At 43.4% G+C, this 27,564-nt stretch overlaps 1 protein-coding gene and 1 long non-coding RNA gene across 7 annotated transcripts in view; one reads left to right on the forward strand and one right to left on the reverse strand.

The window, feature by feature from the left end:
* mib2 (MIB E3 ubiquitin protein ligase 2) overlaps nucleotides 1-27,564 on the forward strand; it is a 290,271-nt gene that overhangs the window by 171,884 nt on the left and 90,823 nt on the right. The window lies entirely within an intron of this gene.
* Nucleotides 14,219-27,564, reverse strand: part of LOC119950829 — a 45,383-nt gene continuing 32,037 nt past the window's right edge. Inside the window, exons 2-3 of the long non-coding RNA XR_005457438.1 lie at nucleotides 16,550-16,619; nucleotides 14,219-14,450 (exon numbers count right to left, since the gene is read on the reverse strand). This is a non-coding gene — a long non-coding RNA (uncharacterized LOC119950829). The remainder of the gene's footprint in view (nucleotides 14,451-16,549; nucleotides 16,620-27,564) is intronic.

A 27,564-nucleotide genomic window follows, 5' to 3' on the forward strand; every position in this document is an offset into this window, starting at 1 on the left:
TCTGATCAACTTTCCCAAAATGCTAATGCTATTGTCCCTACAAACCTTTTTTTTAAGCAAAATACAATTAAAGTTCTTGAAATTTCCTATCGGTGTCATAATGCAATAATGATTTATTGTGGACTATTTTGGAGGAACTGGCTCGGAGGAGATACAGATTCCAACAGTGAAGGATGATAAATTGACAGGCACAGTTAAAATTGTATGATCACTGAAGCAATCAGGGCTAATGACTACTTCTGCTAATGTTCAGCTTGCTTACCAGTGTTAGGCTAAACACTTCCCAATCATCATTGCAATTATTTCTTTTAGGAGAATGCAAAGAGTGAAGCTAATTGCTTCCTATAAACATTTATAAAACCAAGACTACTAATTTTAAACTAAAAATTCCCAAATTTGAGAAATTTCCTTTTGAGTCACCTGTACAGTGATACAATATAAATCGGGAGAGAAGGTCATTCCAACTAGTTACCTTCAGACTTCAATATTAATTTAAACAAAACTGTTAAGGTCCTTTGAGTACCCTCTGAATATAGTGGGCGGCATTGTATCTTGTGCCTTGTTTTTGTGGGTGGGAAACGAGTGAAACATGAGGCCACCCATTTTGGGGCGGGCGATATTAAGAGAACTGTTGTTGGTAGCACAGAACCTGAATATTGCTGAAAAGAGAAACATGTTGCCAAAGCTTTTGTCTTGCACAGGACTTGTTCCCTGCAAACAAAATGCATATGTTCAGTGTTCTGAATTACCCAGGAGCCTATAGGTCCCTGTTGCTTCCTCCTTGGCAATGCATCCAGACACAACTCTCCAACCCTTTTCCTCCTGTAGTAAATTGCCGTGATCATTTGAAATTTGGTATTTTTGTGTTTGTCCTGATGAATGATAGACAAAAAGCTTAAGCAACATGTCTCTCTTTTCAGCAATACTCAGTAAGCCCTGGTGGCCACCAAAAATAGCCTTTTCAATATGTAAATGAGCAACCGGATCTTATTTCCGCTCCTCTGCTGGACCCAGTTGTTGGCCAGTACCAGTGAAGGGAGCTAATCCAGATTTGTTATGTTAATGCTGGCTAGTCCTTGAGGCACCCAAATGACATCTGCAGCTCCACAGAAATATTCAAAATATATATATATTTTTATTAACCGATTTTTATAACACCTTTACATCCATATACTTACTACATACAACAGTTTTCAATATTTTAACCCCCCAACCAAAAGGAAACAAACAACAATCCCGTCTGCAACCCCCCCCCCCCCCCCCCCAACATCTGACAATAAACAGCTGCCACAAAGAACAAAGAAAAGTACAGCACAGGAACAGGCCCTTCGGCCCTCCAAGCCTGTTCCGACCATGCTGCCCGTCTAAACTAAAATCTTCTACACTTCCGGGGTCCGTATCCCTCTGTTCCCATCCTATTCATGTATTTGTCAAGATGCCCCTTAAACGTCACTATCATCCCTGCCTTCACCACCTCCTCCGGCAGCAAGTTGCCCACTACCCTCTGTGTAAAAAAAACTTGCCTCGTACATCTCCTCCAAACCTTGCCCCTCAGACTTTAAACCTATGCCCCCTCAGGTAGAACCTTTCTCAGCCGACCCGCTCATTACATAACTGATTTCTTTCAAAGTGTAAAACCTCCTTAACCACGTCGTGGCACTGGGCAGTAACAAAGACTTCCAACCAAACAGAACTCGCCTTTGGGCTATTGAGGATTGGAAACGAAGGCAAGGACATCTGCCTTCACTCTTGTCTGCAACTCCAGTAGATCTGAGGTCCCAAAAATAGCCACCAACGGTCATGGTTCCAAATTAACCCCAGGAATTCCCGAAGCTCAACAGAAATTTGCTGAAATCTTGTATCCCTATCTTCTGGTGTGTGCTCTGAGCGATCATCTATTTCAGGCCCAAAGACCAGTTTACATGAATGTGTCCCAACCAGGAAGAGTATACTCTGTTGATGGCTCTTGTTAATTCTGTACCTTTTGATAACTGAGATCTTATTTTTCTTTGTTACAGAAGTGGGTACAGAGGTATAGCAAATAAAAGCCACCACATATTAGCCCTCTGATGACCTACAGTACACATGTACATGAAGGAGCAAGACACGGGTGTAAAGTTTTTCTTAAATGCCCTAGTAGCAATGTGAATGACTGTATTATTGTGGGGCCATTGAATGATCTGCCTCTAAAATGGTGAAGAATAATGGCAAAAATAAATGACATCAATCTATCCTATATATGAAGGCCGTGAGGCAATCAGAACAACAAAGGCAGTCAGTCACTAGAAGGGGACTCATTGTAGCTGTCTCCTATTTCAGTGGAATCATCTGCTTTCAAGGGAGTTCTGTTAAAGTAGATTGATGAATAATGGACAATAATTACTGCCCTCCTGTTGTGGGAGAGGTGGATGGGGAGCTTGCTGAGAGCCACAGGCCGTCTCTTATTGCTGACTTTCCTCTATCTCCTGTCCAGGGAAAGCCCACCATTGCCCAGTTAGATGCCTGATTGGTGCTCTCCAGCTGCAATGCCAGTGTGCCCAGTATCTGTAATCTCACACAATGCCACAGAACTGTTCCCGTAATGGGCTGGCTGTGACCCAATACTTTATTTGCCCATTTTGGGACTTGGATAGCAAGTAAGCAATTTAAGCATTTCAGTAGGAATGATTATTCATCGAGTAAAATAATTTAAATGAAGCATTGAAATGTTTTGCCAACCATTTCTTGTCTATAAACTTGCCCTAGTGCATTGCAGAAGTGGATTTCATGTAATTAAGGAACATAAGTAATATTGTTGGATGTCCATGGCTGATTTTTTTTGATCGGTCATACATTTGCTACATTATTTTTGTATTATTGCACTGCATTAATCTTATAATTTTCATGGGATAACATTGAATTTTTGCCAAGATAATGGCAATGGTGGTCTTTTTAAAACAAAAGCACTGGTGATGGTTCATGGCTATGTCAAGGAAACGAGCGCACGCTATGATTACTATAGATATATATCTTTTTAATTGACATGTCATATTTGGATGTTTGTATTTATTCTTCACGCCAACATTCTGACACTTCCTTGCAAAATATTAACTGGGACAAAAGTGCAGCATGATTGGCCCAAGGTTAATTATAGTCATAGACATAGACATACGTTAATTGATACAGATCATTTGGTATTTTTCTGAATTTATCTTGTTCAGATTAGAAAAGACTTGTGGTGTCAACTTCACCTGTGCCGATTAAGAAAATGGAAAAGGTTAACACTTGAAACCATCTAAGCTTAGCTGGGATCGGAAGCATGTGGAGTTGAGGTCACAATCAGATAGCCATGATCTTATTGAATGGCGGAGCAGGTTTAAGGGGCCGAATGGCCCACTCCTGCTACTAATTCTTATGTTCGTATGTTCTGTAAAGTCAACCTATTGTACTGTTGAACTTGGCTGAGCCCAAATCATATTCCTTGAGATCCCAAGACTAAAATTTACGGTTGCTCTTAATTTTACAGTACAATTTGCAAAAATGTTTATCCACTTTTTAAAAGTCATTAAGGATTTTGCTTTTACCATTGTTTGTGATAGGTTGACGGAGTGACGGCAACAGCGTGGGTTCAATTCCCGTCATGGCTGAGATTATTCATGAAGGACTCGCCTTCTCAACCTTGCCCCTCACCCAAGATGTGGTGACCCTCTGGTTAAATCAGCACCAGTCAGCTCTCTCTCAAAGGGGAAAGCAGCCTATGGTCCACTGGGAGTGTGGCGCCATTTACATTTTCCATATCATAACCTCTCTCCTAACCTCTTCCTTTGTTTTGTGATGACCTTAAATAGATTTCTCTTCGCTGTTAACTTATCAACCAGTAGACATTAGTTGTCCTAATTTTGTCTCATCAAACCCATTGTAATTTTGAGACCCTCTTATCGGATTTTCTCTCTGCTGCCTTTGTAATGAGAAAAGCCCCAGTTACTCTAGTTTTCTCTTCAACTAAAACCCCTAATCCCTGATTACATTTTAGTGAATCTCTTCTGCAGTCTCTGGAGTGCTTTGCCATCCACCTTGTCTTAAAAAAAATATATAAGTTGTCCAAAATGGAGCTAAGGCTCTAAATGTGGCCTAACCAATAATAAGGTTTAGCATTTTCTTTTGCTCTGCTATGTCCTATTATTGAAACTTAACATCCTTTTTAAGGTTTCTTAAGCTTTCCTCCCCTTTTAAAGACTTCTGTATCCAAACCTTTAACCTGGACTTTTAACAGTTTTACCATTTAATATATTTGCTTTCTCGTTATTATTAATTTTACAATTCATGCTGGTAGAAGCATACAATGAAACTTTTGGTTTGAAAACTGATGCTGTTTTTTTCCAGAATTAAACAGTTTATAATATTTGGAAAAATCAAGATTGTGCAACTGGTACAAACATTGGTGCAGTGCTAATGTAAATGTTCGAACATTGTTCACAGTCAGTACCACATTGTGTAAGTTTTGTACCTCTGTCTTACAAACAAGCAGGAAAAGCAAAGAAGATTGCGATATTAATCAGGGCAAATGTGTTCCTGTATTTAATAGTTGCAGTTTCTTTCAATTTTGTGCCTGACACACAGTTCGTTATCTTATGTCTGGTACAGACTGATAGCTGCACACTGAGCTGTCATTCGTATCTTTTTAAAATTTGTTCCCGGGATGTGGGCGTCGCTGGCTAGGCCAACAGTTATTGACCACTCCTAATTTTCCTTGAGAAGGCGTTGGTGATCTGCCTTCTTGAACCACTGCAGCCCATGTGTAGGTATGCCCACTGTGCTGATACGGAAGGAGTTCCAGGATTTTGCCACATTCCGCTGATTTCTGTTCGCATAGGTTTTTCTCCTGTTGACTGAAGTGAAACACACACAAAGCAAGGGCACGTGAAATGAGCTATGTGCTGATTGCTCACAACATTGACTGTGAGAGCTGTGCACTCCCCTCTGCTTCCTGAGCGCAAATATTTATTTTGCTTTTACCATTTGAAGTTGATGACGGTTCTATTAATATATGAATGATTAAGCATTTTCTATCATTTGTTACCTTATCGATAGGATCATGGTTAGTCATCAACTCCAATTTCAGTCCTGCGGCCCATCGAGATGAAGGAGTGCCACTCATGCGGCCCACTCACTAGGTTAGGTTGCCCATCACTCTCCGAGATGGCGTTGAGCTTCTTGAGTGTTGTTGGAGCTGCACTCATTCAGGCAAGTGGGGAGAATTCCTTCACGCTCCTGTCTCGTGCCATTGCAGATGGTGGACAGGATTCGGATAGTCAGGAGGTAACATAGAACATACAGTGCAGAAGGAGGCCATTCGGCCCATCGAGTCTGCACCGGCCCACTTAAACCCTCACTTCCACCCTATCCCTGTAACCCAATAACACCACCTAACCTTTTTGGACACTAAGGGCAATTTATCATGGCCAATCCACCTAACCTGCAAGTCTTTGGACTGTGGGAGGAAACCGGAGCACCCGGAGGAAACCCACGCACACACGGGGAGAACGTGCAGACTCCGCACAGACAGTGACCCAGCGGGGAATCGAACCTGGAACCCTGGCGCTGTGAAAACACAGTGCTAGCCACTTGTGCTACCGTGCTGCCCACTGGGGTGCGTTACTTGCAGAAGGATTCCCAGCCTCTGACCTGTATTTGTCGCCACAGTATTTATACAGCTAGTTCAGTTCAGTCTCTGGTCAATGGTAACTCCCAGGATGGTAGTGGTATCTGAGATGATACCAAAGAACAACCTTCCTGAATTGCAAATAAAATAATTGAAATCCTCAATTTTTTGCTGACATAGTGCAAAATAATGTAAATGAAAATGTAGCAACCGAGGCCATAAATCTCTGCCATCAGCTGTCTTATGACGAATTAACAAAACAAATTTAGGTGATTCCAAGGAAGGTGGTAACATGTAAATTGTACACTTACTGGCTTTAAATACTGTCCCTTTTGTTTCCAGTATTGGTTAATAATCTAGTAAAAACTGATGGAATGCCCATCACCTCCATACCAACAGTCATTGTGCAAAGTAAAAGGAATAAGGAGGTTTTGACCAGTTCTTGTAGTTAAGAGCCAGAACCCCAAACTGCTGATTGCACAACTGTAGGGCTAATGTATGTTATTGTCTGCAGAGAGTGCATCTTTAATGCCAGTATCTGAATTATTGACAGAAAGATAAAATATACTGATCGTTACAATTTTAGGAAGGAAACATGGCATAGAATAATAATAATCTTTATTAGTGTCGCAAGAAGGCTTACGTTAACACTGCAATGAAGTTACTGTGAAAATCCCCTAGTCGCCACATTATGGCCCCTGTTCGGGTACACAGAGGGAAAATTCAGAATGTCCAATTCATCTAACAGCATGTCTTTCGGGACTTGTGTGAGGAAACCCACGCAGACACACTGAGAACGTGCAGACTCCACACAGCCAGGGACCCAAGCCGGGAATCAAACCCGGAGCCCTGGCACTGTGAAGCAACAGTGCTACCCAATGTGCTAGCTGAGGGTGTGAATGGAGAGTGAGATGAGCAAGGTGAAGAGAGATTGCAGGTGGAGCAATGGAGCTGAGGATTGGTGAGGCTGCAGGTGGCTTTGTAAAATCCATTAGCTCCAAACATTTAGTGGCAGTAGAGAAGCTGGAGTTTGTGGGTGGTTTGAGGTTGGTGGTGGAGATGGACCTATAGAGAGGAAGATTGTCGTGCGGCTAAGTGATTTCCCCAGAAGGCGATCTAACACCGCCCAGTTTAAGAACAAAAGAAACTGCCAGGAATTGCCACAAGATCTTGATTGCTGTTGTCCAATTCCTAATTTGTGGTTTGATGTCTCCTTTTTGCTCCCATCGCAATTAGAACAATTTGTGCCATTGTTTCCTGAGGTATATTATATGTGACATTAATGTCATTGTTATTATGATGCAGAAGTATGCCACTCAGCCCGTCGACTCCAAGCTGGCTCCCTGCCGATCATTCCAGTCAGTCCTGTGCCCTTGCTCGATCCATTTAATGTATCTCACAATTTATGGCCCTTGTTTGTAGCAAACTGAAATCACTGAAGTGCAAATGCAGTTATAAAGGCTGTACATCTGTGTTCAAATACCCAGTCACGGTTAAAGTGGGACCAGTTGTACTGGAGCCAACATGAACTCTCTGCTGTGTTTGCTCTCTCATTCCCTGATGGTTCTGTAAACCTGTGGTTATGTGAATATCTGCATTAACACTCATCTTAAATTCTCATTGGACCTGAAGTCAATAGATGATGCTTAATTTGGCATGCTGGGACCATTTTCTATATGCCTCTGGACGTCTGGGTCGTCTTGCGCAATCTATTGGAACAAATACTAAATACTGCGATGTTTTATCTCTCTCTTTCTAAAATGCCGTATGTGTGTGATTGGCAAGGCTGGCATTTATTGCCATTCCTCAGTGTCTTGAGAGGTGGTGGTGACACTTGAACCATTAGGTAAGGGTTTGATACAACAGAGTGACTTTCTGGGCTATTTCAGAGGGCAACTTGGGGTCAACCATGCTGAGATGGAGCCAGAGTCCTATATGTGCAAGGATGTTAGCTTTGTGTCAGTCATGGCTCAGTTGGTAGCATTCGCCCCTCTGAATCGTGAGGTTCTGGATTCAAGCCCTCGTTCAGGGCTTGAACACAAGTTGAGGCTGATACTCCAGTACAGGAACATTGCATTTGTCAGAGCTGCCTTCTTTCAAATTATATATTAAACCCAGACCTCTTTTGCCTGCTTGGCACTACTTAGAAGAAGTGTAAGGGCATTATCCCTGGTGTCTTGGCTAATCTTTATCGCCCAATGACCATCTCAAAAAACAGACTATCTAGTCATTGTCACATTGCTGTTTCTGTGAGTTTGCTGAGCGCAAGTTGATTGATGGGTTTCCTACATCACAATATTGACTATATTTCAAAAAGTAGATAAATGGCTTTAAATGTTTTGAAAGGTTGTTGTGAAAAGCAGTGTACAAGTCCAATCTTTCTCTTCTTTTAAAATATATTAATGAGCCAGTTGTGTTTTAACAACAACCTGACAACCTCTTGGCTTTTACTGTTACAGGCCCGGATCAAATTCTCAAACTGTTTTGACGAAATTTGAAATAGTGTTCTCTGGATTATTATTACAGATCCCCAGATTACTGGTTTTGTTACATAACCACTACATTACCATTCTGTTAAATGTTAGAAAATGCAGTGGTCTTGTGGGACAGTGTCACGCTAAGCACACACTGTCATCTCTTATTCACAACTTTAAAAATGCCGTGTTTGTGGATCTTTCGGTAACATGTTTATTCCACCTCTGTTTGACTCTCCAAATCTCCATTAAATTGACTGCAGGACTGAAAGTGAAAATAGTAGAAACAGACCTTTTGTTGGCTGTTAAATAGCAAATTGTTCAGATTTTAAGTCAATTGCTGCAATAAAGGCACGTTTATCATTTGGTATTCTCCAAGTAATGTATCTTGAATCCTTCAGAGTTTTTAAACTTTGTTCCAAAACATGTCTTCATTTTTAATCAGTTAAGTCATTTGTCATATCTTTTGGGATTTAATTGCATTTCCCTCTGACGATGTACGAGGAGACACTCACCTGAAACTATAAGTGTTAAATAATTAGGGTCAGAGTTAACTACACACTGAACAAACGGGGAAGGAATTCCCGTTTTGGAAAAGGGAAGAATAAGTGATTTCGACCTGGTTTGGGGAAGGACTCTGAATATTGGGTATGCTCTGCTTGTTCTGTGGCCTATATTCCAGTTGGGGGAGCAGATGAGTCTGTCCTTGTAAATCTTAGGACTGCTTGAGGTGAGTGTCTGGGTAAGTTCCTGCACTATCCCGCCCATTACTATCTCCCTCTCGACTCAATGGAACTCTCCCAGTTGAGAGAGATCATGGTTCCCATTGAGGGCCCAGTAAAGGTCCCAAGATGAAAAGAGTGAAGAGTGATCAAATTCCTCCTGGGAATGTCTTTAAAAACATGGAAACACATTTGAGGCTGGGAGGAGAAATAAATGATAATACTTTTGAATCCTCAATCCTTTAAGGGCTCTCTCTTCCTCTCAACTGGTTTTACCACACAGGCATGGGCTGTGGTTTAGGTCCTCATTGCTAGCTATATGGATCCTACTCGGCTACATTTCTACTTGGTTCTACCTAATTTTCTGACTGATAGAGTGAAAGACAAGCAACAGAATCAAAATACTCTAGAAAGTACAGTAGATTTAATCTATCCTCCGAGGTGACATTCTAATGTGGATCCTATATATGGTAATCAATAATCAAAGGAGATGGCCAAATAGGTAAGCAATAAGCAGAGGATGGCACAGCACTTGGAAGCATTGTAAACTGTGAGGACAATACTGTAGAACTTCAAAAGGACATAGACAAGTTGTTGGAGTGGGAAGACAGGTGGCAGATGAGGTTCAATGCGGAGAATTGAGAGGTGATATATTTTTGTTCAAAAGAACATGGACAGACAACATAAAATAAGGGGTGCAATTCTTAAAGGGGTGCAGTAGCAGGTGAACCTGGGAGTATATGCGCATAGATTATTGAAGGTTGGAGGACAGATGGAGAGAATAGTTAATGAAGCATACAGTATCCTGCGCTTTATTAATTGTGGCATAGAGTAAAAGGGCAAGAAGATTCTGCTGAAATTATACAAGACACTAGTTAGACCTCAGTTGGAATATTGGGTACAGTTCTGGGCCACACACTATAGGGAAGGATTTTAAAGCATTGGAGAAAGTGCAGAAGAGGTTTACAAGAATGATTCCAAGGTTGAGAAACTTTAGTCTGAGGATAAATTGGAGACATTGCATAGAATCAATGCTCAGGGATCCAGGGAAAAGGCGGTAGAGCGGCACTAAGTCAGGATGCCTATTTTCAGAGCCATTGCTGACACACTGGTCCAAATGGCCTCCTGCTCCGTAACAATTTTGTGACTGTCCTTGTCCCGTCGGGACGTTTCCAAATATAACCCAAATCTAGCCGAACATATATCTCTTTTTCTCCATTCATAAAGCAAAACAGGGAATTCTTTTGAGGTAAATTTAGGGAATGCTTCTCACCAGCAAGGAATGAATTTCTGGTGCAACACCAGGAGAACAACACATGAAGAATCCACCAGATAATTGATATCTTTATGACCTACAAATGGTTATTATTACAGAATCCACAACCACCACCCTCATCGCCATGATAATCATCCATTCTATCACACTAGCAAAACTTCCTGGGCTATTCCATTAACAAAGAAGGGGAATTTCTTCATTCAGGTGACATGGGCATCGCTGGCTCGGCCAGCATTTATTGCCATCCCTAATTGCCCCTTGAATGGAGGGATTTGCTAGGTCATTTGACAGGTCATTATGTGGATTGGAGCCACGTGTAGTCCAGACCAGGTAAGGACGGCAGATTTCTTTCCCTAAAGTGTGTTAGTGAACCAGGTGAGGGTTTGTAACGATCAGCAATGGTTTCATGCTCGTCAATAGACTTTGGAATGTCTTTAAAAACTCAATTCCAGATTTTTATTGAATTCAAGTTTCACCATCTGCTGTGGTGATTTGAACTCTGGTTCCCAGAGCATTACCTTCGGTCTCTAGTCGGGGACAATACCACCAGGCCACTGCGAACAATGCAAGCTAAGGAAGTTATGTTGTTGTACCGTGGCAGCATAAACGTCATCATTTTTTTCTCTCTGATAAAGCACTTTTCCTTTCTTCTTTTAAATGGCAACTTGACTCCAGTGAGAGCTTTTGTCACGACACTTCATACTCACTTAGGCTTTGTAATGTGATTGTGCTACGAACTGTGCTTGCTGTGGCTTTTTGTCAGACAAACCACAGTGACCTTGTTTTTTCAAGTGAAGCAGTTTTCAGGATTTGAAACTATTGCTGTAATTTTCTGCTCAAGTGCTTTGTGTTTTGACCAACAAGTGGGTCCTCATGCAACTCTCAAAATGACCCTGAAATAGTGTAACATCAATCCTAATACCTACTATAGTTCCAACGGAACAGCCCTTCATATTGTTATTTTCAAGGTAGAATTAAGGTAAACAATAGCTTTGTATTTTAATGACTGAGTTAATGCTGCTCTGTACAGATTTTGTCTCTTAGATGAGGGTCTGTACGTCTTCTTAGGTGAATGTAAAATATTTTGTGGTGCTCTTTTGAAGAAGAGCAGAGAGTTGTCGCAGTATCTTGGCTAATATTGTTACAATTCCAGCTGGTGACAAGTCCGTGAAACCTGGCTTGATAAATCCTAACTATTTTTTAAAATCATGGAGGAAAGTTACTTGGATTTGGATTTTGTTTATAGCCAACGTGTACTGAGGTACAGTGAAAAGCATTTTTCCGTGAGCAGTTCAATAGATCATTAAGTACATGAAAAGGAAATAAAATTTGTGCGTGTTCTCAGACTTTTCTATCTCCTGCCCGATGGAAGAAGTTGGAAGAGTGAGTAAGCCGAGTAGGAGAGGTCTTTGATTATGCTGCCCGCTTTCCCCAGGCAGCGTGAGGTGTAGATGGAGTCAATGGATGGGATTGACTTAAAAATAGCTTCTTCCCCGCTGTTACCAGACTCCTAAACGACCCTCTTGTGGACTGACCTCATTAACACTACACCCCTGTATGCTTCATCCGATGCCAGTGTTATGGGGATCACTTTCAGAGCGTCGGTGCAGACTCAATGGGCTGAATGGCCTTCCTTTGCACTGTAATTATTCTATGGTTCCTATGAAAACATCTATTAAACAAGAAAAATTACTTGTATTACACAAGACAAAAAGGTTGAAAAGATCTCCATACAAACACAAGAAAATGATTCAAGTCACACCGTTTCTTTACCCCAGCTATATCTTTACAGACACGTACAAATTCAGACAGATAAACAATTTACAATAACTATACTATCCTCTAATATTCAGGGCAAGTATGAGGGACGTGTAAATTAATAGGTGAACTGAGGTCAAACACACCGCACTCCAAAGTAAATGACAGATGCGACTAAAGGCAGGTTCCATGGATTTCTCAACAACCCATCTGGACGTTTGTTACATTGTGAGCCACCCAGTCTCATTGAAACTCTGTCTTCCCCACAAGGGACTCTAATCTCCACAGCTGAAGAACTCGTTTTGTAATCCTCTCTAAAATCGCTCTCTCTTGGGCAGCTTCAACAAGGGTTTTAAGCTCACCTCCAAGATTTCTTTCCCCTGGATCTCCAAACACAGCTAAGCTTCACTTTCCAAGAACGCATTGCATTCTTGAGACCCTGTGGGAAAAGGAGATGGTGAACCCTGTTGGATGGTTCCATGAGCAGGCTGTCTCCAAGTTATTTGGCAGAATACCTCATCACCAGAACTTTCAAAGGAGCACCACAAAGTGGTATGGTTGGTCATGAGAGATGGGTTCTCCCCGTTATCCTCCCTGCATACCAAGTTTCACTTCCTCCACATAATACCTTGAGGACTTTTGTGGTGGCATAGAGACCATTGTCCACCTTCTTGAATGTGCTTCTCTGCAAAGAAGGGCTGGAGAGCAATGCAGTGAGTATTTGTCAAAGTTCATTCTGAGCAGTTCAATGACACAGTGCGCTATGGGCTATTCCAAAGGGCGCATACCCAAGATAAATAACAACTGAATGGCCATTAATCGAAGGAAGATGCTCTTTGGTCTGCCTGAGGCTTGCTTGGCTTCAGTGCAAACCCTTGACCAAATTTTGTAGACGGGCCTTTCAGGCCGTTGGTATATAGAGAAGCTGAAACTGCAGAACCTCTGCAACCTCTGCTTGATGCAGAAATCTTGTAAATATGGACTGCAATTGTAAATGGAGTGAGGAATATACAATATTAGAAGAAATTGATTTGGTTTGCACCTTTGTAGAGCCAGCTATCAACGGTCACACATTGAATACAATATATTTTGGGAGAGAAAACAGTGACTCGACTGTAAAAGTATCACGTTAACTTTGAAACAGCTGAGGTAGTGAAGGTTACGAAACAAATGCAAAATTTTTCAATTGTCTTTTGTTAAAGTGTGCTTTTTATTTCAATGAGGGGGTTCATGAAATTCACATTTCAGGTAGCTGTACATTTCTCTCGCACTTTCTGAAGTGAAGTGGCAAATGAAATACAATGTGGAAAAGTGTGAGGTTATGCACTTTGGAAGGAGGAATCTAGGCATAGACTATTTTCTAAATAGGGAAATTCATCAGAAAGCAGAAGCACAAAGGGACTTGGGAGTCCTTGTTCATGATTCTCTTAAGGTTAATGCGCAGGTTCAGTCGGCAGTTAAGAAGGCAAATGCAATGTTAGCATTCAGGTCAAGAGGGCGAGAATACAAGACCAGGGATGTACTTCTGAGGCTGTATAAGGCTCTGGTCAGACCCCATTTGGAGTATTGTGAGCAGTTTTGGGCCCCATATCCAAGGAAGGATGTGCTGGCCTTGGAAAGGGTCCAAAGGAGGTTCACAAGAATGATCCCTGGAATGAAGAGCTGGTCGTATGAGGAACAGTTGAGGACTCTGGGTCTGTACTCGTTGGAATTTAGAAGGATGAGAGGGGATCTTATTGAAACGTACAAGATACTGCGAGGCCTGGATAGAGGGAACATGGATAGGATGTTTCCACTTATAGGAAAAACTAGAACCAGAGGACACCATCTCAGATTAAAGGGACATCCTTTAAAACAGAGATGAGGAGGAAGTTTTTCAGCCAGAGGGTGGTGAATCTGTGGAACCCTTTGCCGCAGAAGGCTGTGGAGGCCAAATCACTGAGTGTTTTTAAGACAGAGGTAGATGTATTCTTGATTAATAAGGGGATCAGGGGTTATGGGGAGAAGGCAGGAGAATGAGGATGAGAAAATATCAGCCATAATTGAATGGCGGAGTAGACTCGATGGGCTAAGTGGCCTAATTCTGCTCCTATGTCTTATGGTCTTTATGGAAAACAATAACGTGCTGATAATATTGATAATGAGGATACAGTGGCACCTACTTTGAAACAGTCAATTGATGGGGGTGATTAGTCTGAGCAACAGCATCATATTTTATAGATTGCACCAAAACCAAGATGCAAGTTCAAACCTTCATATTGAATTCTGTCCCAAGTCCTTCAATATAACGATTTGGGACATGGATGTTAAGCCGACAGCAGATTGCATGTGGTCAGAGCTGATTTAAAATAATTTTCAAACCTGACTTGAACAAGAAGCAAATTAAGCTCTCCGAATGGTTTGCTGCAAATCCTCCTCCTCCTCTTGAGCAGCGTATTTTTCACCGTTTGCTTCTCACTGGCATGTGGGCAAACCATCTAAGATGTTGTGCTGAGATGGTGAATTGGTGGAGTGATACACCAAGATGTTTATAACCGGTTCAGTCAAAGACAATAAGGTAAATGTTTTGTTGTTGGGTCCTGGAAAATAAAGCAAAGTAACATTGCTGTGTCTGGTGCCGATGAGAATCACAGTATTCCTCCTGACCCCTCAAGGAGCCGGCCTGCGCGGTTTTCATTTGACCGGCAGGGATTGTTCCAGGCCAAGACGTGAGGCTGGATACTCTGTTAGCCCTCCATTGACCTTTTCAGCATTCAAATCGTCGGGCACTCGGAAGGAGGAATATACAGGGAATCAGTGGAACTGTCGCCTCCTGCTCACTGCACCTCCGCCCTGGCAGCCCTCCGCCCTGGCAGCCCTCCGCCCTGGCAGCCCTCCGCCCTGGCAGCCCTCCGCCCTGGCAGCCCTCCGCCCTGGCAGCCCTCCGCCCTGGCAGCCCTCCGCCCTGGCAGCCCTCCGCCCTGGCAGCCCTCCGCCCTGGCAGCCCTCCGCCCTGGCAGCCCTCCGCCCTGGCAGCCCTCCGCCCTGGCAGCCCTCCGCCCTGGCAGCCCTCCGCCCTGGCAGCCCTCCGCCCTGGCAGCCCTCCGCCCCCCCCGGCAGCCCTCCCCCCCCCCCCCCCCCCCCCCCCCCCCCCCCCCCCCCCCCCGGCAGCCCTCCGACTGTTCAGAGCCCATCGTAAGGAAACCGATCAGCTCTTAGAAAATGCACATACGGCTGAATCCTCCGAGGGAAATAGAGGTACGTGTGGAGAATCGGAAGAAGGAAATCACAGCAAATGCTAATTAGGGGAGACAGTGGCGTAGTGGTATTTTCGTTGGACTAGTATTGTGGAGATCCAGAGTCGAGCCCTAGGGTCACGGGTTTAAATCTTACCACGGCAGATGATGAACTTTGAATTAAATTAAAAAAGTCTGGAATTTAAATTCTAATGATGACCATGAAACCATTATCGATTGTCGTAAAATCCCACCTTGGTCCTTTAGGGAAGGGAACCTGCGATCCTTGTCCAATCTGGCTTTCATGTGGCCCCAGACCCACAGCAATGTGGTCAAGGATGAGCAACAAGTGCTGGCCCAGACAACGACGCCCACATCCCATTGACAAATTTGTGTCCTCTTGTTCTTGACCCTTTTACGAGGGGGATAGGTTGAGATGCAGTTGGGATGAGGAAACTTATGTGAAGCACAGTCAGAAGAGTTAGACTGAAAGACCTGCTTCAGTTGTGTAAATTCCACATCATTCTACATTATCTTGTCCTATCTCCCCTGTGGATTTAGTGGAATATTATTTCCATTCTTGTATGATAGAATGATTGTCTCCAATTGTAGCGCTTAATTTTCTTTTGGGTCGCTAACCCTGCCTTTTGGAGTGGGATCTGCAGGAACCATTGTCTCCTGCTTGCGCGCAAGTCTGAACAACTGGCTTCCACTGTGAATGTTAATAGTTTCAATTATTGAGGCCAGTGGTATCAGCAAGCTGAGATAAATCAGTAATGAAAAGTAATTAATCCAAGATTTTGCATCAACATGTTCTGCTTCCAAATGCTGTCAGGCTTAGTAACTTTCACATTAACACCATCATCACGACATTCAAAGCTATGTTGCATCTAAACACAGATGAAGATCACAAAGAGATGGCATTCATTTTTTAATAATTATTAGTGTTGCCATGATTTGTTTATCAGCGCACTAATGATGGGAACTCCCTTTAAAAAGATTAGATCATCTCATCTGGGGCTCAATTTTATTTCGGTTTGATTGACTAGTTTTTACGGTATGTTATGAGGATTAAAAATTTGTTTTAAGCAAGTTTAATCCTGCAGTGTCTCTGTCCTAGTGTATTACTTTCTGATCCATTGGCATGAAACAGGAGCCCTGAGCACTTGCATGTTGTTGAATGTTATTATACACCAAGCTTCATATTTATATTCTAAATATGCAATCGAACTAAATCAATTGAAGCATTATGAATCTTAACCTAGCTGCAAAGTAGAGCTGAAAAATGAATGTAAATTGCAGTCATTTATAAAGATCAGCTCAATTACATCTAAAGATTCCACATAGAATTTCAAGCGCAGGCAATTTGATGTAAGGTAAGAGGAATGTTATTTATCTGTCTATAATTTTGTCATGCAGTGACATGCAGAGATTATCTTTGACCTTTTCATCAGGTCGTATACCTCTCATCTTGGAGAAAGTGACTTCTTGATTTCTGAAAGCTGTTTGTCAGTTTTTCCTGTCTGGAAGCCTCTGCGGGGAGAGAAAATACAGTTAACGTTTCGAGTCCATATGACTCTTGTTCAGTGCTTTGTTTTTATTATGCTGCGCTGCTATCTGCCTGGCTTTTGTGTGATGAATGATGTTTTTCATGTTGTTCTGAATATGTCAGACAAATGTAATGTAGAATGAAGGTGCAGTTGGGAATGGATGATTTGACTGATGAGTCCGTATGATGTCCGGCCCCGAGTCACCTATACGATGATCAGAATAAAGAGACTGTGACCCTGATATTTATGGGAAGGTGAGGTAGATGCAGGAGGGGGTGCAGTGTTTTTTTTTGGAGGGGGTTGGAGGGAAGAGATTTAAGAGACCCGGAAAGCCTAGGGCCTTGGCGATCTTGGTATATTAATGACTGGGATTGCATTATCATTTTCCGCCTGGGAGCTGACCAGATTGACGGGCTGTCTGCTGTCTAGTGGGAAAGTCAACAGCAGGAAGCCACAGCTGGGAACCATAAATATGGCACAGGCTCATGTAAGGTGACTGGGGAGGTCCTTCCCTGATTTTTTATTATTAACCTCATCTCTCCTGATTCTCTCCCAGTCATTACTAATATCAAGGCTAGTGTTGCAGGCTGAAATATGAACAAACTGTTATAATTCCACAAATATATCCATGGTTATTGTGACAATTACTTGCATGTGGATATCCTACATTTTGGCCATATGCATATTGACGTTATAAGGCTGAATTTATTTTTTGGGAAAATAGATCTCACTCTAGTTATTCAAATCCGTTGCAGCTGTAAATCTTTCTTTAGGGGGATTAACACACATCTCATGCACATCACAATTGACAAAAATTCTAATTTTGAGTACATAAAGCTCAAGGTGCAGAATCTCCTTTGGAAATGTGATTCACAATTTAAAAGTTCTAGTGTTTTGCAGCGAATTCATTTCTACATGCCTTATGTGTTCATTGTGCCTATTGTGACACTCGGCTTTGAATGACACTTTTAAATCACACTAAGAAGTCTTACAACACCAGGTTAGGGTCCAACAGGTTTGTTTCAAATCACTAGCTTTCGGAGCGCTGCTCCTTCCTCGGGTGAATGAAAAGGTGGGTTCCAGAAACACATATATAGACAAATGTTACATCGCACCCAGTATATTGAGCTCTGTGTAGTTCAGTTTCACATCTCTTTGCATTCAATTTGTGAATTAAGTCTTAAAATTTAATTGCACGCTAGTTAATTTATAGTGTTTTTCTAACAAGATTTGTCAAAATATAAACAAAATCAAATCTTGTTGTTAGTTTCCAGTAGCAAGAATTGAATTGTTTCACCTGTACCTCCCTAACTCTGAAAGAGAAGAGTAAGCATGGAAACCATGTACTTCCTGAATAACACTCACGTTTGCTCCTGAACATATTGAAATGTTGCAACAAACGCATTTTATTTCAATCATAAATTCACTCCAGTTGAGCTCGCAATAGGATTTTCATGCTCCGGCTGTACATTACCACAGTCTTGCATTCAAGTTAAACACTTGGTACACAGCTTTGCGATACCACTGTGTGAATGTTTAATGTGATCCTCTGAAATTGCCTTCTGTAGACAGGAGCCCCATTTCTTTTAAATGAATCAACAGCTTTGCAAAAAATAACAGAAAGGCATTTCAGGTATGAATTGCTTATACAAGTGTGTTCAGTGGCATAATTTCAGAGCTGTACACAATCCAGATGATACCTGATTGTGTGTGTGGACTTGAGTATTATTTATTATAAGGTACCTTGAAAATATATGGTAAGGTACACTTCATAATCCATGTGGCTGGGAGAGGGGGGTGAATATTGTTGATTGCAACATAGATGTGTAGGGCATGAGACCGAGGAGGGGTTAATGACTTCTTTGTTGCAATCTCTTCCAGCTCCCATCGATCACTAACTGTCTCTGCTTGAGCTGCTCCACCCCCACTTATATAATATATAATCCATCACGCTTCTCTCTCTTCAGCTCTGAAGCAGAGTTATACAAACCCGAGACATTAACTCTTGTTTTCTCTGACCACAGACCTGCTGAATTTCCAATTCCAGCATCCGCAATATTTCGCTTTTTTGTAAAGCAATATGACGATTTTGTGTGATTTAGCTACAAAACAAGAAGTGGAAATCAATTTGTAGCAACCATTTGTGACTGAACAGTGATTCTAAGTTGAAAAACAGCAGATTTTGACACAAAGCATGTCCCTGGATGTGAAGTTTTATGTGTGGTGATTGTTTTCAAAACTAAAAGGGTGTGTGCTGAGCCAGCCCATGATTTTGAGGTTGATGTTTGAAAGATCACGTGAAAGCAATTGAATTGGGTCATCGAGGAGCATATAATTGGGCTGATTATCACATGGCATGCTAAAATAGTGAAAGAGAAATATCAGTTCCGAGAAAGTGAAATACTGAACAATAGACTAGATTGGACTGTGATGCATTGATCTTACCTGACATTCGTAATTGAAGCTCAGGAAAGCTGATTTGTTAAGCTTGTTTGAAAAATGTATTGCAGTATGTTGAGAGGATGAAGTCAAGCCTATATACGCCAAGCAGAAAAATCCTGGGCATATCTTTGGCCTAATAAGGAAGGGATGTCATAATGATAACTCTGTAATTTGAATTTTAGATATTATATGATACTTGAATAAGATGCACTCTAAGATACACCCTTTACAGGGTCACCTGAGAAAGGGGGGTTGCGGACATGTTAGGGAGTTAGCCAGCAGGACAGATTAAATTCCGTTATTCCTGAAGTTTAATCTGTGACTTTGAGTGTTATTCTATCACTTTCAGTTGTGTAACATTTTTAGGAAAACCAAGGTAGTTTTACGGGATTTATATTTGTATTGGTAAACATTAGAAATAAGGTATAGTTTCAAGTGGGTTTAATTGAATGTTTCTGTGTCTGGAAGGGTAAAACCTATAGTTCGATTCATGCTGGACAAAGATGTTTGTATGTGTGGGGTTGGTGTATGTGTGGGGTTGGTAAAGTTAAACTGTGTTTCTATTGTGCTTAGAGAGGGCTGCGGCATGAAGAATAAATAAAGGTATAGGCATGTATGTATTGCTTGGCAACTGGGGCCTTGTAAGGTAGAGAAGCTTTGAAGTTTTAGTTTAGTTAATTTGATCGACTTTGGAGGTAGGTAGTGAGGGAGATGTCAGCTCCCTTGGCTTTGCTAGGCACAATTGGTTTAGACGGTAGAGAAGAAACTTCTGGCTTTGCTAGAAAAAAAGCCATACTATGAGGTAATGGTTAATAAAAGAAGTGGAGATCTGAAGAGCAGCTAGTTAAGGAAACTATAGAAATGAAGAGAAGTTTCGAAGAAGTCTGAGGTTAAAGGTACTAGAATAGAGCACTGTTCAGTAAAGCCAGACAGAGCTGGGAAGACGGCTGTGACGCCAGAAAGATATCCAAAGTGATTTTGAGGTTTGAGATTTTACTATATCCTATGGAAAGTGAGTTCAAATAACTTTGGAAATCGTTGGCTCAATCTTTGAGTTTGTATGACAGCAGTTAAATAAAAGGAAACTTAAAATGGGGGGATGTACAACACTGGACTGGATTTGATTTGAAACTGGAGCGGCAGCTTTGTTTAAAAGTATCACTTGGAAAATCTGGTATGGATTTATTTTCGGTATACAAACTGCTAAGGGAGAGCATTGTATTCAGAGAAGATTTTAAAGCGCATTTTTGGAGTGGAATTTGGAAACTCATGTGATCATCACCTGGGGGGATTCTGAGGAGAAATCTTCAAACATTCCCGTGGGGTTCAAAGTGGCAAGTGTACTTGCCCACAGTAATCTTGTGTGCTTAAAAGGGACTTTGTGTTAATGAGACCACTGTAGATTAAGATGTACTCTGTAATCCATATTAATGCTAAAACCTGTGTGTAATTGTTAAGATAGGGGGGCAGAAAGGCGTATTGTATCATCATCCAATTTTTTCATGTTCAATAATGTTTTTCTCCTCTTAAAACTAATAGCACAGTGGTCAGCACTGTTGCTTCACAGTGACAGGGTCCCAGGTTCGATTCCGGCTTGGGTCTCTGTGTGGAGACTGCACATTCTCCCCGTGTCTGCATGTGTTTCCTCGGGGCGCACCGGTTTCCTCCTATAAGTCCCGAAAGACGTGCTGTTAGGTAATTTGGACATTCTGAATTCTCCCTCGGTGTACCTGAACAGGCACCGGAGTGTGGCAACTAGGGGCTTTTCACAATAAATTCATTGGAGTGTTAATGTAAGCCGACTTGTGGCAATAGTAAGAAAGATAATTAGCGGCCCTGTGACTTTGTTCCTCTGGGTTTTATCAAACAAAATAAAAGTTCCATACTGGGATCTTCCTATCCACTTATAACGCCAACTGGGATCGTAAGAATATGCATAACTGTTTTCTAAGTAATTACTTGTGACTTCAGCATTGAGCTAACCACATCTGTTCTGAAATAGCCACAACAGATGTTACCACTGTGCTTGTACTCCGCACTGTGACATGCAGTCTGGAGAATTATAGCGTCAAATTATATTTCACTATCATTATAAATGTTGCCATAGACAACAAAGAACCACTGTTTGTACATATTCAATCTAAATATTTAGAATCTATAATTTCACACTTTTTTCCCCCACTTTAGCTCATTGCTCTCAATGTTGCTCTGTAGGTTGTGAAAGGTAACCAAGAGTGTCTGACTTATCGGTACTCCATCTTTCTGGAGAAGCACAAAGTCTGTGTCTTCAGGCTCCATCTTCAAACACACACTGAATTGGAGGATCTTTACAGTGTAGAAGGAGACCTTTCAGCCCATCGGGTCTGCACTGTGCGGTGCACGGTTGTCCTTTTCCATGATTTTTCTGCGTGGGTTTCAGTTTTTTCCTTTCAGGTGTTCAGTTTTTTTTCTCCATCCAAATGAGTCATTTTCTATTCATTTGCTGGAATAGTTATTGCGGCAGCGTGTCGCCAGGAGCAAGGACAAAGGGACAAGGATGAAGCAGCACTGAAATTCCACAACTGCTGCCCACTTCAGTAAGCTAGCAGCATCCTAATAGAAAAGCTGGATTTCAGACATGCTGCAGTATTATGTCACAATGACTGAACATAGGGAACAGCAAAGTGGGGCTATCTGTGGAAGGAGCCTACTTGCTAAAAGTACTTGGTGCTTTAACGTGCTAGTTTATAATGTCAGCAGTGCCTTTGTATTTCCAGTGCAGACACAATGGGCCGAACGGCCTCCTTCTGCCCTATAACAATTCTGTGAACTTGTGACCAGGATTACACACTTAGTGATCCTCATTCACTCATTTATGTTTGATGTTTCTGCCAGGTTCCGAATCGCGGACTCATTCACTCATTTATAATAATCATATGTCACAAGTAGGCTTACATTAACACTGCAATGAAGTTACTGTGAAAATCCCCTAGATGCCACATTCCGGCGCCTGTTTGGGTACACCGAGAGAGAATTCAGAATGTCCAAATTACCCAATAGCATGTCTTTCGAGACTTGTCGGAGGAAATTGGAGCACCCGGAGGAAACCCACACAGACACGGGGAGAACGTGCAGACTCCGCACCGATAGTGACCCAAGCCGGGAATCGAACCTGGGACACTGGTGCTGCGAAGGCATAGTGCTAACCACGGTGCCACCGCCCTGTTTGAAGGAACTTCCAAGAGGGGCACTTGACAAGTAGGAGGGAGAGGCTTGCCAGGCTGCTTTCAAATTCACACAGCTCTCGGTCGGTGCAGACTCGATGGGCCGAATGGCCTCCTTCTGCACTGTATGTTCTAAGGAAACCAGTTTGAGAATGATATTTCACTCAATTTTGGAAAATAACACTCTAAAACAAACTCACTTGCCAAAATCTCTGTTCTACATTTTATTGTTGTACACAGTATTTTCCACTAGATGCTGCTAGCATCTCTGTGTAGCGTGCTAGTGCCACCCCATGGTAGAAATCAGGTGCTGTTGTAGTGTTTAATTGAATACTCCGATCAACTATGTTGTAGGACTGATAAGAACATAAGAACTAGGAGCAGGAGTAGGCCATGTGGCCCCTCGAGCCTGCTCCACCATTCAATGAGATCATGGCTGATCTTTTGTGGACTTAGCTCCACTTTCCGGCCCGAACACCATAACCCCTAATCCCTTTATTCTTCAAAAAAACTATCTATCTTTACCTTAAAAACATTTAATGAAGGAGCCTCAACTGCTTCACTGGGCAAGGAATTCCATAGATTCACAACCCTTTGGGTGAAGAAGTTCCTCCTAAACTCAGTCCTAAATCTACTTCCCCTATTTTGAGGCTATGCTCCCCTAGTTCTGCTTTCACCCGCCAGTGGAAACAACCTGCCCGCATCTATCCTATCTATTCCCTTCATAATTTTATATGTTTCTATAAGATCCCCCCTCATCCTTCTAAATTCCAACGAGTACAGTCCCAGTCTACTCAACCTCTCCTCATAATCCAACCCCTTCAGCTCTGGGATTAACCTAGTGAATCTCCTCTGCACACCCTCCAGTGCCAGTACGTCCTTTCTCAGGTAGGGAGACCAAAACTGAACACAATACTCCAGGTGTGGCCTCACTAACACCTTATACAATTGCAGCATACCCTCCCTAGTCTTAAACTCCATCCCTCTAGCAATGAAGGACAAAATTCCATTTGCCTTCTTAATCACCGGTTGCACCTGTAAACCAACTTTCTGTCACTCATGCACTAGCACACCCAGGTCTCTCTGCACAGCAGCATGCTTTAATATTTTATCGTTTAAATAATAATCCTGTTTGCTGTTATTCCTACCAAAATGGATAACCTCACATTTGTCAATATTGTTTTCCATCTGCCAGACCCTAGCCCATTCACTTAACCTATCCAAATCCCTCTGCAGACTTCCAGTATCCCCTGCACTTTTCGCTTTACCACTCATCTTAGTGTCATCTGCAAACTTTCAGATCCAGGGACTGATCAAATGTTAAATGTAAATACATTTGCAGATTGTGTACACTCTCTACAGCAAAGATATAGTCACAGATACTTCATCCCCTCCGGATGAGAGTGACTAACAGGCTGGCTGCAGTTATTTTCCATCCCAGCTACCTTAATTGCCTGAGTGATTGTACAAACGGTGTGGCTTGCTCAGCTCTTTATACTGGAAGAATTTGGAAGTCAGACTGGTTAGCAATGTCAGGCAGAGTAAATCAAGTGTTTTTAACAATCCGGCTGCTTTTGTGAGCATTCTTTTAGGTTTCTGAACTCCGATGTTATTTAAAATTTTACATTCTTGGGGGATTATCAAATCGAAGTTTAGTCAAGAGGTGAGGAGAGTATCATTGCTGTTTTAGGGTCAGTTTGGCTCAGTTGGCTGGATGGCTGGTTTGTGATGTAGAGAGCAAACGGCAACAGCGCAGGTTCATAGATCATAGAATTTACAGTGCAGTAGGAGGCCATTCGGCCCATCGAGTCTGCACCGGCTCTTGGAAAGAACACCCTACCCAAGGTCAACACCTCCCCCTATCCCAATAACCCAGTAACCCCACCCAACACAAAGGGCAATTTTGGACACTAAGGGCAATTTAGCATGGCCAATCCACCTAACCTGCACGTCTTTGGACTGTGGGAGGAAACCGGAGCACCCGGAGGAAACCCACGCGCACACGGGGAGGACGTGCAGACTCCGCACAGACAGTCACCCAAGCCGGAATCGAACCTGGGACCCTGGAGCTGTGAAGCTATTGTGCTATCCACAATGCTACCGTGCTGCCCCATATCAATTCCCATATTGGCAGCGATTATTCATGAGCCCTGCCTTCTCAACCTTGCCCCTCACCTGAGGTGTGGTCGCCTTCTGGTTAAATCACCACCAGCCTGCTCTCTCTCAAAGGGGAAAGTAGCCTATGTCTTCTGGGACTGTGGCAACATTTACATTTTCTATGCGCTCTGAATGCACAAAATAGATTCCCTGATCTAATCGTTTAATGGAGGAATTATTCATTTATTTTTAATGACTTAACACCATCACAAAAATTGTTTATGAAGAAATGCCATATGAATAATTTAGCATTTACACAATAATATTGTGTACACAATAATAATAGTGCTACTTCCAGACCACACTTGATAACTACAGCAACAGGTACTGCAGCATTTATAGTGTCTTTTTTTAAAAATAATTTTTATTGAAAAATTTTGAGTTTATACAACAGTAACGCACCATAGTAAAATACCAAAATACATAACAATAATATTAACAATCATAAACATTCGCCCCACCTCCATGAACAACACAACATTTTAACAACAACGCAAATTAACACAATATAAAGTTACAGAATAGACACTACAATAAGGAACCCCCCCCCCCCTCCCCTCCCCGGGTTGCTGCTGCTATTGACCAAGTTACCTACCTTTGAGCCAGGAAGTCCAGAAAAGGCTGCCATCGTTTATACAACCCTTATATTGATCCTCTCAGGGCAAATTTGACCCTTTCCAATTTTATAAATCCCGCCATGTCACTGATCCAGGCCTCGCATCCTTCCACTAGCAGAATCCTTCGTCGGGCTACTAGGGACGCAAAGGCCAGGACACCGGCCTCTTTCGCCTCCTGCACTCCCGGCTCTACCGCAACTCCAAAAATCGCGAGTCCCCACCCTGGTTTGACCCTGGATCCAACCACCCTCGACACCGTCCCCGCCACCCCCTTCCAGAATTCTTCCAGTGCTGGGCATGCCCAGAACATATGGGCATGGTTCGCTGGACTCCCCGAACATCTGGTACACCTGTCCTCACCCCCAAAGAACCTACTCATCCTAGTCCCGGACATGTGGGCCCGGTGCAGCACCTTAAATTGGATGAGACTAAGCCTCACACATGAGGAGGAAGAGTTGACTCTCTCCAAGGCATCCGCCCAAGTCCCGTCCTCTATCTGCTCCCCAAGTTCCTCCTCCCATTTAGCCTTCAGCTCCTCCACTGACGACTCCTCCACCTCCTGCATTACCTTATAGATGTCAGACACCTTCCCCGCCCCGACCCACGCCCCCGAAAGCACTCTGTCCATCGTCCCCCGCGACGGCAGCAGAGGGAATCCCTCTACCTGTCGCCAAGCAAACGCCTTTACCTGCAAGTATCTGAACATGTTCCCTTGGGGAAGGCCAAATTTATCTTCCAGTTCCCCCAGGCCCGCAAACCTCCCGCCAATAAACAGGTCCCTCAATTTGCCGATGCCCACCCTTTGCCACCCCCTAAATCACCCATTCTTGTTCCCCGGGATGAACCGATGGTTGCCACCCAGTGGAGCTTCCATCGAGCCTCCTGTTTCCCCCCGATGCCGTCTCCACTGTCCCCAGATTCTTAGGGTCGCCGCCATCACCGGGCTCGTGGTAAATCTCTTAGGGGAGAGCGGCAACGGTGCCGTTACCATGGCACCCAGGCTCGTACCTCTACATGACGCCATCTCCATTCTTTTCCACGCCGCCCCTCCCCCCTCCATCACCCATTTACGAACCATTGACACATTGGCTGCCCAATAGTACCCCAGAAGGTTGGGCAGCGCCAGTCCGCCTCTATCCCCCCCTCGCTCCAGGAACACCCTCTTCACTCTCGGAGTCCCATGTGCCCAGACAAAGCTCAAAATACTGCTAGTCACTCTCCTAAAGAAGGCCCTGGGGATAAAGATGGGCAGGCACTGAAAGAGGAACAAGAACCTCGGAAGCACCGTCATTTTGACGGACTGTAAATGAAAAATGAAATGAAAATCGCTTATTGTCACGAGTAGGCTACAATGAAGCTACTGTGAAAAGCCCCTAGTCGCCACATTCCGGCGCCTGTCCGGGGAGGCTGGTACGAGAATCGAACCGTGCTGCTGGCCTGCTTGGTCTGCTTTCAAAGCCAGCGATTTAGCCTGGTGAGCTAAACCAGCCCCTCGAGCTAAACCAGCCCCAGTTGGCAGGGAGGACTGTACCCTCCCTGCCAACGACAATGGCAGCATGTCCCACCTCTTGAACTCCTCCTCCATCTGATCTACAAGTCTGGTGAAGTTATGCTTGTGAAGAGTCCCCCAGTCCCTGGCCACCTGCACCCCCAGGTACCTAAAGCTCTCCCCTGCCCGCCTAAGCGGGAGCCTACCAATTCCTTCCTCCTGGTCTCCAGGGTGCACCACAAACACCTCGCTCTTGCCTAAATTTAATTTATAACCTGAAAAGGTCCCAATCTCAGCTAGCAACTCCATCACTCCCGGCATCCCTCCCACCGGGTCCGCCACATACAGTAACAGGTCATCGGCATACAACGACACTCTATGTTCCTCTCCACCTCGCACCAAGCCTCTCCACCTCTCTGAATCCCTCAACGCCATCGCCAGCGGCTCGATTGCCAGTGCAAACAACAAGGGGGACAGGGGGAAACCCTGCCTGGTCCCTCGGTAAAGCCGGAAGTACTCCGACCTCCTCCTATTCGTGGCCACGCACGCCATTGGGGCCTCATATAGCAGCCGTACCCATCTAATGAACCCTTCACCAAATCCAAACCTCCCCAACACCTCCCATAGGTACCCCCACTCCACTCTATCGAAGGCCTTCTCCGCATCCAGTGCCACCACTATCTCTGCCTCCCCCTCAATCGCCGGCATCATGATGACATTCAACAATCTCCGCATATTCGTGTTCAGCTGCCTTCCCTTCACAAAACCTGTCTGGTCCTCGTGCACAACCCCTGGCACACAGTCCTCTATCCTGGTGGCCAGGATTTTTGCCAGGACCTTGGCATCCACATTGAGGAGAGATATGGGCCTGTATGAACCACACTGCTGGGGGTCCTTGTCCCTCTTTAAAATTAACGAGATCAGCGCCCGCGACATCGTCGGGGGCAAAGTCCCCCCTTCCCACGCTTCATTGAGTGTCCGCACCAGCAAGGGGCCCACTAGGTCCACAAACTTTTTATA

The sequence above is a fragment of the Scyliorhinus canicula genome, chromosome 16 (genome assembly GCF_902713615.1).
Source record: "Scyliorhinus canicula chromosome 16, sScyCan1.1, whole genome shotgun sequence".
Classification (NCBI taxonomy): Eukaryota; Metazoa; Chordata; class Chondrichthyes; order Carcharhiniformes; family Scyliorhinidae; genus Scyliorhinus; species Scyliorhinus canicula.